At 42.3% G+C, this 16,827-nt stretch overlaps 1 protein-coding gene across 3 annotated transcripts in view; it reads right to left on the reverse strand.

Annotated features, from left to right (window-relative positions):
• ST6GALNAC5 (ST6 N-acetylgalactosaminide alpha-2,6-sialyltransferase 5) overlaps positions 1 to 16,827 on the reverse strand; it is a 121,684-nt gene that overhangs the window by 15,260 nt on the left and 89,597 nt on the right. The gene's annotated exons all lie outside the window — the stretch shown is intronic.

Here is a 16,827-nt window from a genome sequence, read left to right on the forward strand (position 1 = left end):
ACGTTTAAAAGTTAAACAATAAAATGGAACAGGAGGTGCCTGTTCAGTGAGTGTCTGACCTAATAGAAGTGCGAGACTAAAACAAGCTTTCATGAAAATGCATTATAAACCATACTACTGAATTAAATAAATAAATACATACATAAATAAATATATAAACAAGAGGAGTATGTAAGTTTATCTGCTGCCCAGCATGAGAACTGAAAAGGAGCAAAGGGTTAACAGAATCCCCAAAGTGCTGATTTCCAACAATACAGCAAACAAAGGTGAAGAATGTTTGAAGGCATGCCTCCGTGATCCTCTGTGAAACCGTATCTTGCAGCATCTAAGGCCAGTAAGACCAAATTACAGACCATACAGATTGTGCATCCTATGCTGGTAGAAGGCAGTAGCCTGACTTGCTGTCCTGACTTGGCATGCTCGTGTTTCTTGCCAGAAGAGACAAAACAAACAAACAAACCAAACCAAACAAACAAAAAAACACAACTGAACTATGGTTACTGAGATTATGATTAATGATGAACGTAAAGATAATAGACAGCCTCAGGGAACAAGCTCAGTCAATCAAAATGACTGCGAACCAAAAAGACTGGGGTTCTAACACCTTCCTGGTGAGTACTAGATTTGTTTAATTCCAGAGGCTCCAAGTCAGACACGCAACACACTGGGAGCAGTCATCCCCTGCACTAGGCGCTGGCCTGACCCAGCACTACGTGTTGGCTCTGAGTTCTACCAACCTATATCCACCCCGACAGCACAGGCTTCAGCACCTCTCCAGATCAGATCCCGTGGCTCTCCATGGCAGCTCGTTGTTTGTGCCACTACAAACAAAGCTCGTGTGTTGCCAGGTGTACACCTGATGGATTTATAGATGAGGAGCAGTTCGTACAGTGGCATGTAATTATACTTAGTATCGACCACATACCTATAGGCAATAAATAATTAAATCAGTGTGCTATGGTGCACAGCTGAAAAAACTCTAAAGGTCAAAACAAGACAGAGCCTAGGTCTGGGATCATCTTAATGCCCTGTTTGCAAATACTTCGGCATCCAGTATTTGAAGGAGTTGCTTTATTTAAGTAATGTTTTTAATTCTGAAGGAAATAAGGGGTTGTAGTTTGAGCTTGTTTTCTATGAGAATAGCTATTGCATGATTAATTTAAAAAAAAAAAAAAAGACAAAAATAACTAAATTATACCATTTCTTCAGCGATACAACCAGTAAGCGTTGGGTCTCCATCTCCCCAAACAACAACATCCTTTTTCTTTCACATACATGGACTGTAATCCAGAGCTAATGATATGAGTAGAAATGTTTATGCTTTTGTGAACCAAGGTTTCTAATGCAGTATTTACATGCATTTTCCTTCAAGCTTTCATCTGACACTTTGATAAATTACCTAGCAAAAGGCTCTAAGGTGAACTAGCTTCTCCACCATCATGCATGGGAAAGCAAGATGAAGTGCTAATGAGGTTAAAGGAAATATAGTCGGCACCAGTGTTAATCACATGGGTTTGAATATCCACATTGCGAGACATTTTCTAAAACATCTGCTGGTTTCTGGCCTACACGTTACTCATTTCTTTTAAAAGTCTGCCAGAGAATGTCACTTGTGAGGAAACGAGGGTAACCACAGTGAAGCTGTTGAAACATTTTTTTTGTGGGGTGAGGAGGGAAATGTCAACATTTGCTAGATGATGCACATTAACACTCCCAAAACATCTGTCCCACATCTTGTTTGAAAATGGTTCCTTTTGGGAAAAGGTCTTTGGACTGAAGCATTCAGGTATTACCCAGCTAATGCTTCAATGATGCATGGGGGCTGATAACTTGCGCCTGCTCCGGGCAAGTCATTTACACTCACCTCACTGAGTCTTTCAGTCCGAATCTACAAAACTCATACCTAAAATTGTCAGGGGAATTCACAGCCAACAGTCACAACATTCTCATACCAGTTGTCTCTAAGGCCCTGACAATATTGAAAGCAAGGCGAAAAACCTGTTGGCTGTAATATCATTGGGAAGGCAGTGGTTGCACCAGAAATGTCATCTACTTAAGCAATAATAATGGAGGCACAAGGCATTGCTTTGGGATTGATGACCAGCTGGGAAAAGTTGATGGCCTGAGAATAACCAGGGGCCATTAAGCCAGAAGAACATTAAGTCCACAGAAAGCTCTCTGCTAAGGTAATTATTACAGTGATACGTGGAAAAAAAAGCAAGCCAAAAAAAGCAAACCCATGACATACGAGTTATATTTTAGGTAGGCAATGCAACCCTTACTTCATTAATCTTGCTTCAAAATGCCCAGAAAAGTGAGAGGTAGGTGAGTTTTATGGCACCTCTATTAGCTACCTTGAAACATAACACAGAACGCATGTAAAAGCTGCTGCCATTTAATGGCGCCCATTGTCACCAGCAATAAGCAGCTACGTTTTCACGTGTACCTGAAGTACACCGACAGCGCCTTGCACACAGAGCACGTGGCCACCTCTACAGCACAAGTCAGTCGTGTCAACACGCTGGGCACTTAGTGAATGAGCCAAGTAGCAGCCAAACAAACTGCCTCAATTTTCTCTCTTACTTCCAGTCAACCAAAAATACACAGGGAGAGAGGGGAAAAGGAGATTACAAGAAAGAAAGATGACTGTGCTAGTACCCCAGGAGCTGGCAAAATGAGCCGGTGCTTTTCCCTGATAGAAGGGCTGTCCCCAGTGAAAGAAGGGTGCAGAGGAACTTGCCAGGTTCTGGTAAACCCCGTAACAGCCCCGTAGTGGCCATGACAACTGGGCGCAACCTGGCACAACTCTAAGTATCATGGGCCAAAATGACTCCTGGCAGCTGTCACTTACGTGCGTTATAGCCCAGTCAGTACTGCTGCTATACCATATACTTCTGGTTTGTTTAAAAGCAACCAACAAGCAAACAGCAACAAAAAAAACAATGCCACAGTTGTTCCTGTATTTTCCAATTTGAGACAATCTCTGCTGTGTTATTGACTTCAAAATCTATGTTGTCCAATGATAGAAAAACGTTATTTTCAGACACTTTATTGCTCAAAAAAAAATCAATGGAAGAATGTTATTCCTGATTCAAAATACGTTACTCTTAGATAAAATTATTTTCTCTGTGATGAAATCAAGTGATCCATTTTTATTTATTTATTTTGCTTAAAAAAGGCCTTTGATTTTAAAGCCAAAATTTTAGAAAACAGGACAATTCCCTCCAGTAAAATAAGCAGCACTGGAAAGCACACTTTTTCCTACTGAGTACTTAATGACCTACTTTCAAGACCCCTGGGTTCAGATCATACCGTTATCAGTAGTATAAAAGTTTCCTTTCTATAAATAAAAAATCACATATTTTATCTTGGCAATAATGACCTGGCCAAAAAAAAAAAAAAAAGAGAAAAGAAAAGAATTATCTTCTGGAGTGAAGAAAAGCTCATTACTGAGTTCAGCAGAATAAGACGACCTATCAGTTCCTTAACACCAACATTCCTAATAGATACAGCTGGAAATATTGCAGATGATTTCCAAGTGTATTGGAGAGAGCAAGAGACCGAGAAAGATTAAAAAATATCCAAATTCCTTCTGGATGAATGACCTTTAGCTAAACATTTGAGACTGAAAGTGCAGAACATCAATGAGACTGCTCAAGTAACTGAAATAAGACTGCCACCGGTAGCATTTTGTGCCGCTGGAGTACCTGAGAGCTGTGGGCTCCTATTGCTCTGCAACACCTCCACAGAGCTTTCTGTTCCTCAGCGCCAACACACTTGTCTCCTGTCCGACCCGGAATGAAAAACCGTAGGGCTTCTTCACCTTACGCTAACCGAACCACACCAACCACCAGCTTCACAGCAGCTCTCAGACTGATGCTAGCGTAAAAGCAGCAGTAGAAATTCAAACTGTGATCCAAAGGAAAGCAGAATTGTTTCTGTTTGCGATTGAATTAATTCAGATAGGGCAATATTAATGGCTACAAAAGGAACACATGGACCCTGAAAGAGACCGTCTTACTGATTCAGAGGATGTCCATCTTCTTCCAGAGCAGTCTAGCTTTCTTTTTTTTTTGTTAGAAATAAGTGAATTTCTTTGGTAGGACTTACATTACATGTCTACCCTACCTAGTTCCTTTTGTGCCTGGTCTACACACAAGAGTTACCTTGTGACACTTACTGCACGTTAACCTCAGTAATTACTTTTTATGTTCCTTGCCTTGTGCCCAGAACTTGATTGGTATTTCATACCTGATATTAAAGAACACTGTATTAACCCCTGGTTCAGTGTAATTTGTTACTTATGGCTCACTCCTGATTGCTGGGTCATGAGCTACCAGCAATGACGCTGTGCAATTAACGCATTGCTGCTAACATTGTACTTTGCCCTGGCACCTTCAGTTCCAAGTTTGTACTTTCTTGGAGCCTTGAGCAGCTTTGGGATTTCTCAAAAGCTGCTGGCTTGAGACCGCTGCTCCAGCAGAGGCTGGCTGCTCCTCCCCAGTTCTCCTCTCCCAGCGGCTCCTAGGACAACCCCCCTATCACGACAGCACCCCGGCCTCTGCAGGAGCTGCAGGTACCCGCAGCCATCTGCTGGCACCACACAAACAGCTGCTCCAGCTCTGGCGAGCCCCTGCCACCCAGCACGGCTCCAGCTACGCAGCCTCTCTTGCCATTACACCTGCCACTCACGACCAAGCTATAGCATGTCGCTTCCCAAGGTGCGTCTCCTCCTTTAGTATTTTTCCTAGGAGACAAATGATTGTAAGGCCTAATCTATTCTTTGAGAAATTCCAATCACCTTCAAGTAGAATAGAAACCCTGAAGCTGCACATTTGCAAAGTAATGTCTGCTCTTCGAGTCAACGCAACAAGCCGTGGGGCTCAACCTGTCTCATTAGTGAACGACAGCTGTGCACTCCAGGACTGCTTTCCAAATTGCAAGTTACTTTGGGAGACACGATCTTGTGAAAATAATGCAAGTTCCCTGATATTTTTTGCTTTGTAATATATTGATGGTGGAACAGGGCATATGAAAAGAACTAAAAATGAAAAAAGAGATGCACGAGAGCTTGCTTTAGTATTTCCTATCCCCACACATGTGACACACTATGAAATGATGCTCTCAAACTAGTCTGAACAGTGAAAATAATTCAGATGCATATTGGGATATTTAGGTAATATTTCTATGTATTAAAAGCTGGAAGTAAAAACAGACTGAAACACACAAAGCACGTAGAGGATTCTGAACCTCAACCAACCTCAACTTTCTGTGGAACGTGCCTCTTAAGTCTCTGGGAGTTTTGGTTTTGTGGTGCCAAGTTCTGATCTAAGACATGAGTTTGCTTTGACCGTTAAATTCTCATGCATATGTTCAGATGAAGAGTGTAGCTTAATTTTTACACTACGCATGCCAGCTCAGACTTTCCCCTCAAGTTTCATAGCTTTTTGTTCTTTAACCCTTATGCTAGCAGGTACAGAGAGGCCTTAAAGAGGAGGAAAAATCCCCGGAGCAAATACATTTATAATTTTTGTTGAACTAGACTTTTAGAGCATTAGACATTCTGCCATGAAAACAAAGTGCATTATCCACTGAAATGAAAGCGCTGATTGCTTTGAAAGCTGTATCCCAGTGACTGATACCACACAAGTAAATAGAAAGGGTTAGGAGATACCACTTCCCAACATTGTTAATCCTTATGCAAATCCAAATAACAAGCACTTGCAGCAAAACTTTGCAATTCAAAAAAGGTCTGGCAAGTCTGTTTAGAAAGATAAATGCATGTCTGTTTAAAAAGATAAAAGATAAAACAAATGAATTTCTTATTACTTCTCTTTGTTTCTTGAGCTGTAGAGCTTGAATATGCAAATGTTGTGGAAACATTAGCATCTTCATTTCCCATTGATTCTTCAGAGTTAATTATATAACTGGACTCTGCCTTCAGATATTTGATAAATCGAAACAGTGAAATAGCCAAACTTCAGCAAATGCATTCATCACACCAGTGATCACAGTGCCGTAGGTTTTATTTCTCCAAGGAATGGAATATTTGTGTCTGCCACAATATTATACTGATGGGCATCTGCAAAACTTGTAGTAAAAATATAATAATTCTATTTTCAAACGGTCCTTAGGCGAATCTAATTCAATTTCTAAACATGAGGCTGTATTACGAAAAGAAAAATAAAAAAACAAATGCACTCCATAAAGCTTTCACTGGGATAATTTTCTTAGAAAAAGTACCGTTCAGCACATTAGTCAATGAAGAGTCTTCTGCTTGTGTGAAGTGTTTTCCGGCACATTAACTCTTTTTCAGGGAACTGCCTGCTAGTCAAAGCTTCCATTAGATTAATTAAAATATGGCTCCTCTCACTGGAAAGAAACGGCATGAGTTTGGTTACAGGACATTGACCACCTACAGAAACCAAGCCCTTGCTAGTCACATAAAATACCAGCGGAAGCAGCGCAGGAGCCTGAACAACAAGATAACTTGTAGGATAGGGAGCACATTTCTTTTCTTATTTGGAAGCATGATTACAAGGTGCTGATGTTTTCCCCTAAGCCACCTGAAGTGAATATAAGGTGCAACCTTGCAAATTGTCAGCACATATAAAGCTAAGATTTAGAGAGTAGTTTCCATCCTGCATCCTATAAATGTGTCCCATGAGGAAGATTAGTATCAATCATAGGCTTATTGGAGAGGGAGATAGGATACAATGATAACCTGGAGCTATCAACTAGAGTAATGGTCTAAGAAGAAAAAGCAATCAGAGAAAGAAAAGAATATCTTCAATGAAAGACAGCACTGGAAAATCAGGCAGGAATGCATCATGTTGATGAACATGAGCTGTTATGAGAGAGAGAATCATACGAACAATATACAGGCTCAGAAGAAATGGTTATTGCCTAATGTTTATCTTAAAAGGAGTGCAAATAGACATTCATATTACATCAAACTGCTTTACTTTTGTTCTGCAGCTGAAGTACTTGCACTAAAATGCAATAAAGCAACAAGCATGGTGTCTTAACTATGCAAACTGTTATCAACATTTCAGAAAAACAGGAACTATTACAACAGTCCTTAGAGAAGGCACTGGATGGTTTGGATTTTTGCTTCCGAAAGTTTGCACATCAGCTTCTCTCATCTGCTTTGGTATGTTTTGTCAATTCCTCATGGAAATACGCCCTCGGCTGCTCTCTCTGCACCTGTCGTGGCTGTGCAAGATTTTTTTGAGCTTCAATTTTCACAGGGTCACTCCTTTATCTAACCCAGCTTTTAAAGGTGAGCATCATTGATCCTTAAAGACTGTGCCTAAGTTTTCAGCTTAAAGCTCACGTCTTTCTGCGACACTCTTTGCCCCATCCAAATACATCTAAACTCTCACTAGAGCCAGATCCCTAGAAGGCAATAACATGACAGCAATTGCAAGGGCACAGGGAAACCTTTCCAGTGGCACCCAGTTTTCAGATGCCAACATCAACACAGCATGCTGAGTCTCTAGGACAGACCAGAAGAAATTTAAGATCAACTATCTTCTTAGAAAGAGTCACTGACCCCACAGAGAATTTTCTCTAAAACGTATTTTGTCTTTTATTTCTCTACCTTGTTGAAGTTGACTGCAATAAAAAGCAAGGCTCCTTATTGCTTTCCAAGGTCTTTGTTTCAAAAACTGTCAAAAATGTCCAGCCTCACTGTGTCTTCCAAGACCTTTTGATTTTTATGTGGCCAGCTCCGTATAATCCTCATCAGTTTATTTTATATTAACCCAGACTGCGCTTTACTTCTTGACAATAAAGTAAGATGCCAGAATCTGGTACTGGTACTGAAACTGGTACAACTGGTCAAAACATCCATCTCATTCCATAGCTATAGGATGTAGAAAATCACTGTGACTTCTCCCATGTGAATACATAGATAAGAAAAAAAGAGCGGGTTTGGAGCTAAAATATTTGTATCTTTGGTTTGGGACTAAAACAAGATGACAAGAAAATATCTTGCAGACAGATGTTAAATAGGTGCAGATGCAGATTTTTACTCTCTTATAATTTTAAACTTATTTTGGACAACAACTAAATTTGAAAAATATTCCTTTGAATTCAGGGGTCAACTTTGGGTATTTTTTTGAAGGGAGCATTTGAAACATGTCTCTCCAGCTGATTGTTTCCTATTACCACAGTCCTGATCAGGAAACAAAAATAAACATATTTATCCCATTGGACTATTTGTATCCACTCTATTTCCCAGTATGCAGGTTATTATGAAGTTAAATACTCCCAGGAAACATTTAGCACCGAACTGCACCTACCACCAAGGGTTAATAAGACAGTCGAGTGGCACCCTGTCTGCCACTGTGTCATTTGATTCCCTGAGGAGATGAGATGCTCTTAATTTATATCAGGAATGTCAAAGCTGAATGTCTTCTGAATGAGTTAGGGGTAAATAAGTTTGGTGGAAGTTTGAGGTTAGCTGGTATCCCTAGAGGAAACAGAGAAAAAGGCTGGCTGGAGAGAAAGGAAGGGCTCTTTCCGAGGAAGGCACCCTGAGCTGCAGGGCAAATGAGAAGAGGGAATCTTTGAAAAAAATGAGCCAGGAAAGAGCTGATAGCAAGGCAGCTAATTACAGGGAGAGAGTGGGTTTGACCTTGCTAGAAGTAGAGTTAAGTAGATTTCCATATCTGTGCATTTCACAGACATTTATAAGTGTGCCATCTCTTGGGGCCATGGCACGTAAGTGCTTTTATTTATGTTTTACTGTCAGCTGATTTGAGTGAAGAATAATTCCCAGGCACTTCGCTAACACTCTTCAGCAATATTCCTTGTTTAAAGACGGAGCTTATCTATAAACTGGGGAATGGTATAACTTAAATCCAGTGACCCTACTCATTTAGCCAAGGTATTTGAAGTGTAGAAGGGCATGCCACCGGGAGGATGTGAGAGGCAGTTTTAAGAACAGATACCACAGAAATTGGGAAGAAAGGAATCGTCTTTTAGCGAGCAGCAGCAGACAGGGAGCCGCCCTGGGAAGAGGTGAAGTGCAGAGCCCCAGAGTCCTAATGGATTCGTGGGTGCTTTACACTTCATCTGCTTTTTATTTTACATTAATAGTCCTAAATTGCGCTCCCTGAATGTGATGCATGCGTCATTTGAAGTGCATTTTACCTAGTAGTGACATTAAACAGTTCCTGCTCGCTTCTTCCCCCTTTTTTGTGGGGAGGTGGAGGGGAGTTTATTTCACCAGATCAGTCTTTGGAGCAGTTTCACAATGGAAACAGGAGGCAAAGAGAAGTACAAAAAAAAAAAAAAAAAAAGTCAGGTAAAAAAAAAAAGGTAAGTGGGAGGAATTACTTTCTTTAGCAACACTGAACGTACATAGAATTCAGCCCTGAATGCTACAAGATGGGTGGTGGTGGAGGAATGAAAAGGAAAACCTGACAGCATGACCAAGAAACGCGAGGCTGCAAGGTCTTTCAAAATCTCTCTCATCAGTCTTTCATTGCTACAAATCGCCGTTACCGAGCGCCTTGAGATGAGATACCTGGCAGCAGGAAGCCCTGGATTCTGCGAGGAACGCCTGCTTTCAGGTCACTGTACCTGCCTGCCTGCAGCCCCGAGTTCTTGTTTCATGTCCGTGCACCTCTGTTAAGCAGTTTCTTCAGAGCAGTAAGCATATTCTGAAGTTTTTCAGCACTGGACATGTAGGTCATCTTTCCAGCTTTACTGCCCCACATAGTGCCTGCCCACCTAAACAGCATTTTTGACAAATCTGAACCTCTCTAGAGCCACAGTTTCACATCTCAGGAGAGATGGCAGGGCCTCTTCTTCGTTACAGGGGAAACAGTGATGTTTTTGTATGGAAACCTTTCAGCAAAGGCTCAGAAAGGCCAGCTTCTCCTCAGGCACAAGCACTTCACTCCACCGACCCAAGAGGTGTGCAGATGGGTTCCTCCTGTCCGTACTGCAGGGCCCTGGGGTGGCCCGTGGGGCTGCTTCACACCACAGCAGAATGGGCTGAGGAGTGCCCACAGCTGCCAAATCCCACTGCCTGGCCAGCAGGGAGAGCTGGCACCCCTTTCCTGCCACCCATGTGCGCCCGCTGGCAGGAGCTCCCAACACTTCCAGCTCCTGGCTTCCCTCAGAGCCCAGCACTCGCGTCCACCTTGGCGACTGCAGGCACTCAGCAGGGCTGTGACACCCAAGCCCACAGCCTCAGCATCCCCGGCCGGGCTCAGCACACCTCCTGTACCAGCACCATCCTCTGCAGTCCCCACCACACCCCAACAAGGCCACCCACAGCCCCCTGCCCGTCTCACAGGGCTGGCAGGTGGGACAAGTGTGAGGACAGGACGGGGCCAAAGGGACGTGGCGCAGAGGCAAACACGGTGACCGCCTTTGCCAGGAGATGACATGAGAGCATAATCCTGACTCGGTGTGCCCAGCTGCAGGCACCGTGAGATGGCTGTCCGTGCTGCTCACAAGGGAGAGCCCTTGAGGACACCGGTCACCCTGACGCCCTGAAAACCACTGAATTTCACCTCAGGCATGGTATTGCCTGTGCTGTGCCAGGCCTGCCTATCTGCACACCTGGGGGAAGAAGACATCCTACCAGGATGAACTGCTGCCTCCGATAGTGTGGCACGGCCAGGGGCAGCCTCCGTCCTGGAAATACACGTCTGAACAAAAGAGCAGCCAAACTTTACAGACATGTCAGCATTTAATTACAGCTGCAGTGTGGTTAAAACCCTTCCCTTTCTGTCATGTGTTCTGCTTCCCAAAACAGAAAATTGCAACCGTGCAGAATTTCTACCCTCAAAAAATAACAATCCCACCACAGCACTACTATAATTAAACAAAAATTAATTACATCCTATAGAACAGGACAGGTTCTGAAGGCTTAACTGGTTTCCTTTTTAATTATTGTATAACATCGTGAACACAGCACAAATCTTCTTTTTAAGATGCTAAACACATTGGAGGTTTTGTTTGCTTTAAAAGACTGCAATGCCACGTTTGCATTTAATTTAAAAATAAGTTATTAAAATAGTTTATTTTGGTTCAATGTGTATTTGTTCACCATGAGACTATTTCACATCAGAAATCGGATTTTTTTTTTTCCCCCCAATTGGTATTGAGCAATAGACATCTGGGAAAGCAAATAAAAAGAACAGATCGATATATTTTCAAAGGAAAGCTTGTTGATACAAAAGCACTTGGTCCTGTCACAACTGGATTATCTTTTAATATTCACTGTTGCCAAAGCAATCAATCCACATCCCAAAACCTAAACAGAAAGTCACATTTTTGATGGGAACAAAGCACCACAACACCAGGAACCGGAACGCATGGAAAGGCGCACGCTCCGAGCGGGACCAGCCTCTGGACACGGCAACGGCAGCGGGCAGGCGCCACCGCCCCGTCCAGCCACATTTGGTGGGGCAAGGCTGCCCCGATGCCTCTCCGGGCCTGGCCATGGGACAAATTCCCACTGCCACATCCCGACCAGCCTTACACAGGGAGCAGGCGAAGATTTTGTAAGAAAATGCACTGTAGGCACCCGGATCACCTGCAACTCCAATGAGGAAGCAGGCAGTTGGCTTGCACGCTGCTGGGGTTAGGCAGCGGCCAAGCCAGGATTTCTTTAAACTGCAGTTTTACGTTGGGGTTTAGGAGCTTTAGTTGGGCTAAGTCCTGCTTTAGACATCAAAGCTCCTCCTCGCAGGATGTAACTCAGTGGCCCTCTACTGAATAAAAGTCCTAGGGAGCCACTTCTTTGCAGTCACACACCTGATTCATCACTCTTTGAAAGCTCCAATAAATCTGTCGGGGAAGCCTACTAATTGCTAGTAAATCACCAGAGCTGGAAGCGTCACAAGCATATGCAAAAAGAGTAAAAGTGAAGAACATAACATTCAAAGAGCTCTGGGGTGAAATCCTGTCTTGAACTTGTAATCTATGTGAAAATAAATGATGTATAACGATTACTAAATTTGAAATCAAATCTTCACATGGGGACAATTCAATAAGGTTAGGTGATTATAGGACTATGCAGCAGCATTAATTATGGAACCAGAAATAGCCTCACGTCCCTCAAAGGCTACAAAAGCTCTGCACTGCTTTAGTCACCAACATCAGAGGACACTCAAACAGTCTGGGGGTTCTCATTTGGAAAAAAGAAAGAAAGAAAGAAAGAAAGAACTGAAGGCATGAGCCCAGAAACGACTGGCAATGATCCTAACTTGTCATCTGAGCTACCATTTGCTCTGCCAGTTGATGGGAAATGAAGTGTGATCAATTCCAGTCCATCATACATTGTTCTCATTGACTGACCTGCCAAATCTTTGATTGAATAATTAGTTAAGATGTGAATATCAGACATTTTGCACAGTGCTCACAAGTCAAAGCCCTAATGTTGTCATAAAATGGAAAATTACCATGTTATCTGTGACTTTATATCTTTCACATAAGCCTTGATATTGCCAAAATACGGAATAAAAACATAATGGTACATAAGAAGTAGTAAAATCCAGAAGCATGAAATCCAGAGGTCAGTGCAGCTCCTGAAGTAATACAACATACGCTTTTAATCTTACGTATGGATAATAAGCCATATCAGATGGGATTAAATATGTGCTCCTCACTTACAATAGTTCACTTTAAGTAGCAGCCTGTGTATTTGCCAGCCTCAATGCCAGGGGAAGGGAGCGGCACTAACTGAGGTGCTCTGCAGTGACTGACATCAGCGCTGACATTTTAATAGCAGCTACTGCTTAAGAGCACCACCACCATCCTGTGATTCTTAATAGTGATTTAATCTAGATTTGATGCAGCAAAGCTCTTTACACCAGACAATCTGCTGTTAAGGCAGATGAGGAGGTGGGGGCTTCTTTACTGCTGTCACCCAGCCCCAGCGCGGGTGCGTAAGAGGCTGGGAGGCGAGGCCAGGCGCTGCTCCACATCACAAGCCCAGGGCTGCACAGCGAGTGAACGGGTACACTGTGGGTACTTTTCTATCTGAGACACAAATGGTGTTAGCTGTGAATACAAACCGGTTATTAGTGTAAAACATGACACCTAACTTGCAAATTGGGCCCTCTATGAGCACCGTGGCATTTCTGCGTTCAGCTCACACGCACAGACGCGGTCGCAGAGCGCTGTGGCGGTGTCGGAAGTCACCACCTCCCTCCCCACACGCCATTCTGCTGCGGCCCTGGCTGCACTCAACAACTTTCCCCTTAATTCTCCTGCCTGTTCCCTTCTTATCTGCCAACAGACAGCAAAACCAGAAAGAGAAATGTACAAATTGGAAATGCAAATGCATTATCTAAAATGTAGGAACGTGCCAGTGGCTTAGAAAGCAGCAATGGAGAAGCCATGTGAAAGGGAAAATATCCTACTCCACATCATGGGTGACTGATTCCTTCCCACACTGTGTTGTAATAAATCCTAGCCTTTGCTAACACAAGAATAGGAGAGCTCTTTCCCAGAGCTAATAAAGACATGCCCTGCTTAGCGCTTACTTTAGTGTGCATAAACGGAAGGCATTTCTGGCTTGCCAGGCAGTGGCACCTCAGATAACCCAAGGAGAACAGGCTCGTCTTCCCTCCTGGGCCGACAGCAGGTTACAGACGTAACACCACGGCTTTGTATCCGCAAAAGCTTCCTCTGGACGTCACACTGACCCTATCCCAGGTCCTTATTTTTAAATTGGCAGCAAATATTGTACCAGTGCAATCCTAGGGCTTGCTGACTGATTGTTTTTCCGATCCCTGCGCTCGGCAGGTATGTGACACAGCTGGGGCACGCTGCGGTGTGTTTCCGCAGCTGCCGCTGTAGTGCAGTAGTTTGCATAACACTTTGAAGTGAATGTTTCTTAAGAGGAAATCTGCATTACAGAGGCAGCACATGTATCACACACGAACTATATATTCAACTTCAGTGCCTTTTTATGCCAAACCAGCTTTCCCGTGCAACTCTGTACCAACAGGATCTGCAGACGAGGGCAGTGACACCTGTTGGACTGATCCCACTCCCAAATGCTTCAACAGTGTTTGCTTAGGATGTCTACAGGTGAGCTTTGTGCAGTGCACAAACTCTTAATAGGGAAATGTGAAATGCAGATATATTTGCCATGTGCAGCTGAGTATGGTTGGACGGAACCCAGTTCTGTGCATTTTGCAGGTTGAGATGGCTTTCTCTTGTCTGCTGTGAGTGATGCCTTTTTGCCCTATTTGACAACCAGCTACCCAACGCTACCTAGGAATATTTTACATTTGGTTCCTGCTAAAGTGAAGGAATGGAATGACCACCACAAGCCCACAGACAGACAAAATGCTAATGCACCATCTTCACCAGAAATAACAGCTCACTTCCTGTAGCTATCCATGGCGATTTGGGTCTTAAGAGTTACTCAGCCTCCCTCCTCAAGAACAAAAACACTTTCTCTGTTGTTTTCTACAGGGCTTAGCTCTGGTGAGTATTAATTAAGCACTGTGAGTATCACTGCAGAAAAACACCTCCTTTCTCCCTGCTAGCAAGAGTAGTAGCAGGGGGTATATAAAATATAAAATAAAATATTTCACCCTTTCCAGATTAGCCCAAAGCACAAACAAGTACTGGCATTCTCTTTGTTCTTCTTACCCAGAGCAAATGCTACATCAAGTTCGAGAAAGACAGTTGCATCTTGAGCAAATTGGCTCCAGGAATCAATCAACTTATTGCAGCCAAGAAGCTAGGATGTCTAGACTTTACACTTGTGGAAATGGTTACTAGGCATTCAGTTATAACGACAACATAATGGGCTGACAAGACTTTGTTTTCCTCTGAGATTGGAAAATTCTGATTCTGCTTGGCAATAAATGTAAATTATTTACAGTGCAAAGATTTGGCAGATACCACGCAGTATTGTGCACACGGGTGTAGGTAATTCTTATGTACAGTAATTGTGCACTATATATGCACTGATAAAATTAATGGAACCTCAGGCAGAATATTTCTATCTTGAATAATTTTCCACATATTAACCTATATTAACCACATATTAATGCCTTTGCTTATCTGATTATTTTATTAAGAATTGGTAGGGTTTTTTTATTCAACTAAAGCTTATTGCACGAAGAAAAACTTGCAATTGCTTAGCAGGTCAGGTAATAAGTGGATGAAGAAGCCTCAGTGCTGCATAAGATGCCAACACCCTCCTAAATAACATTCACTAAATGTATTTCACAAGCAGCAATCTCTTTACTGAAGTGGTAAATGCAGTCCTGCAATATCTAAAAGAATTAAACTTTCTCTGTGAAAATTAGCCATACAGCATCACAGGAGGCTCCCCTTATCCAGCATCAGTTAAATTTTGCTGTCTCTAAGAAGCAGATTAAATTTCCTCTTTACAACTCAGTTTCCAACTGTCTAACACACTTCAGCAAGCTTTCAGAGGCAGGCTGACATCACTGAATTCTCTCTCAAACCCTGGCTGCTTCCTTTGAACCAAGCCTCTCCACTCACTATTTTTTCAGTGTTTTTTCCTTTCTTTCAGTATATCCTTATTTTCTAGGGTAAATCTCCATGCCACATATATACCACTGCAATGATACAACATAAATGAAGCACATCTGGTAAATTAAGAGCTCATTTGAAACATCCCTGAAATTCATTTTGAAGGATGAAGGGAGCACATCAAAAATGTAAGATGTTACAGAATGTCAATTTTAGAATGTTACAGAAATCAGTGGGGCATGCGATAGATTTCAGACTTCTTTCTGTTTCTTTTGTATTTGTTCTCTGCATAAGGTTACCAAAGACTTTGTACGGATAAACTGCAGCCTAGGGATTGTTAACAAAATGTGCTTTCTGTATGCATTCATCATTTGTTTAAAACCTACACAGCTGTTACTTTAATAAAGCATGTTTTGGTAACGTCAATATATTTACAAGTTTGGGGTCTACATTCCAGGTTTTTTATTCTCTCGGGAACATAGCAGAGGCTGCTTATATCTAAAACATGGAAATTAAAACCTTTTCTGGACCTTAGTAAACAACTTTCCTTCTGGTGACCAAATAAAGCTTTTCTTGACTCAAGCATCCACAACAGAATAGGATGAATTACTACATATTGTAGTCTTAGACTGATGATGTTTACTCTTGTCACCATATTGCCAATTGTTAAAAGTTCATAATTTTTTTCATAATATAGTGTGTTTTTCTTAAATCTCCAGCTCTGAGAGTGGTGGGATTAAAAGAGAATGTGATTCTCAGAGTGGCTGAGAAACTGAGAAGTGTAATGTTCAGTACAACATGAAACTTCAAAAGCAGAGGAGACAATAAACTCCAAACATACTACTAGTGTTTATAGTTTATGGTATTTAACTTAATGTATTAATTGGACATAATTTCTGATTGTTTGACTTGGATTGGCCATAGCCATGATATAGAAGGGTTGGAGGAGGATTGCGGGAATTAAAGGCCTGTCAGTCTGACGGATGGATGGACTTGGTGATCTTGAAGATCTTTTCCAACCTAGATAATTTTATGATTCTGTTTCAGAGAATGCGCAAAGAATGGTCATGGATGCTCACTCTAGACTTCTGTAGTTATCACAACCGAGATATTGTTGCTTAAGCTGTATCTACTCTCTACCCAGGAGTTTTGAGTAGTCCTAACTGGTAAGTGTTGCCTCGCATTCTCATCTTTAACCACGTTAGCCTTGGGATTCCCACCGGGGGCTGCAGAACAGAGCTTCACGTGCTAACTCACTAAGCCTACCGTACTCTGCTTCCCAAAATCAGTTCTGCAACAAAACCTGAAAACTTCCTGTACACACGAAGTTTCTGCACG

Source organism: Anser cygnoides, chromosome 8 (assembly GCF_040182565.1).
Source record: "Anser cygnoides isolate HZ-2024a breed goose chromosome 8, Taihu_goose_T2T_genome, whole genome shotgun sequence".
Lineage (NCBI taxonomy): Eukaryota > Metazoa > Chordata > Aves > Anseriformes > Anatidae > Anser > Anser cygnoides.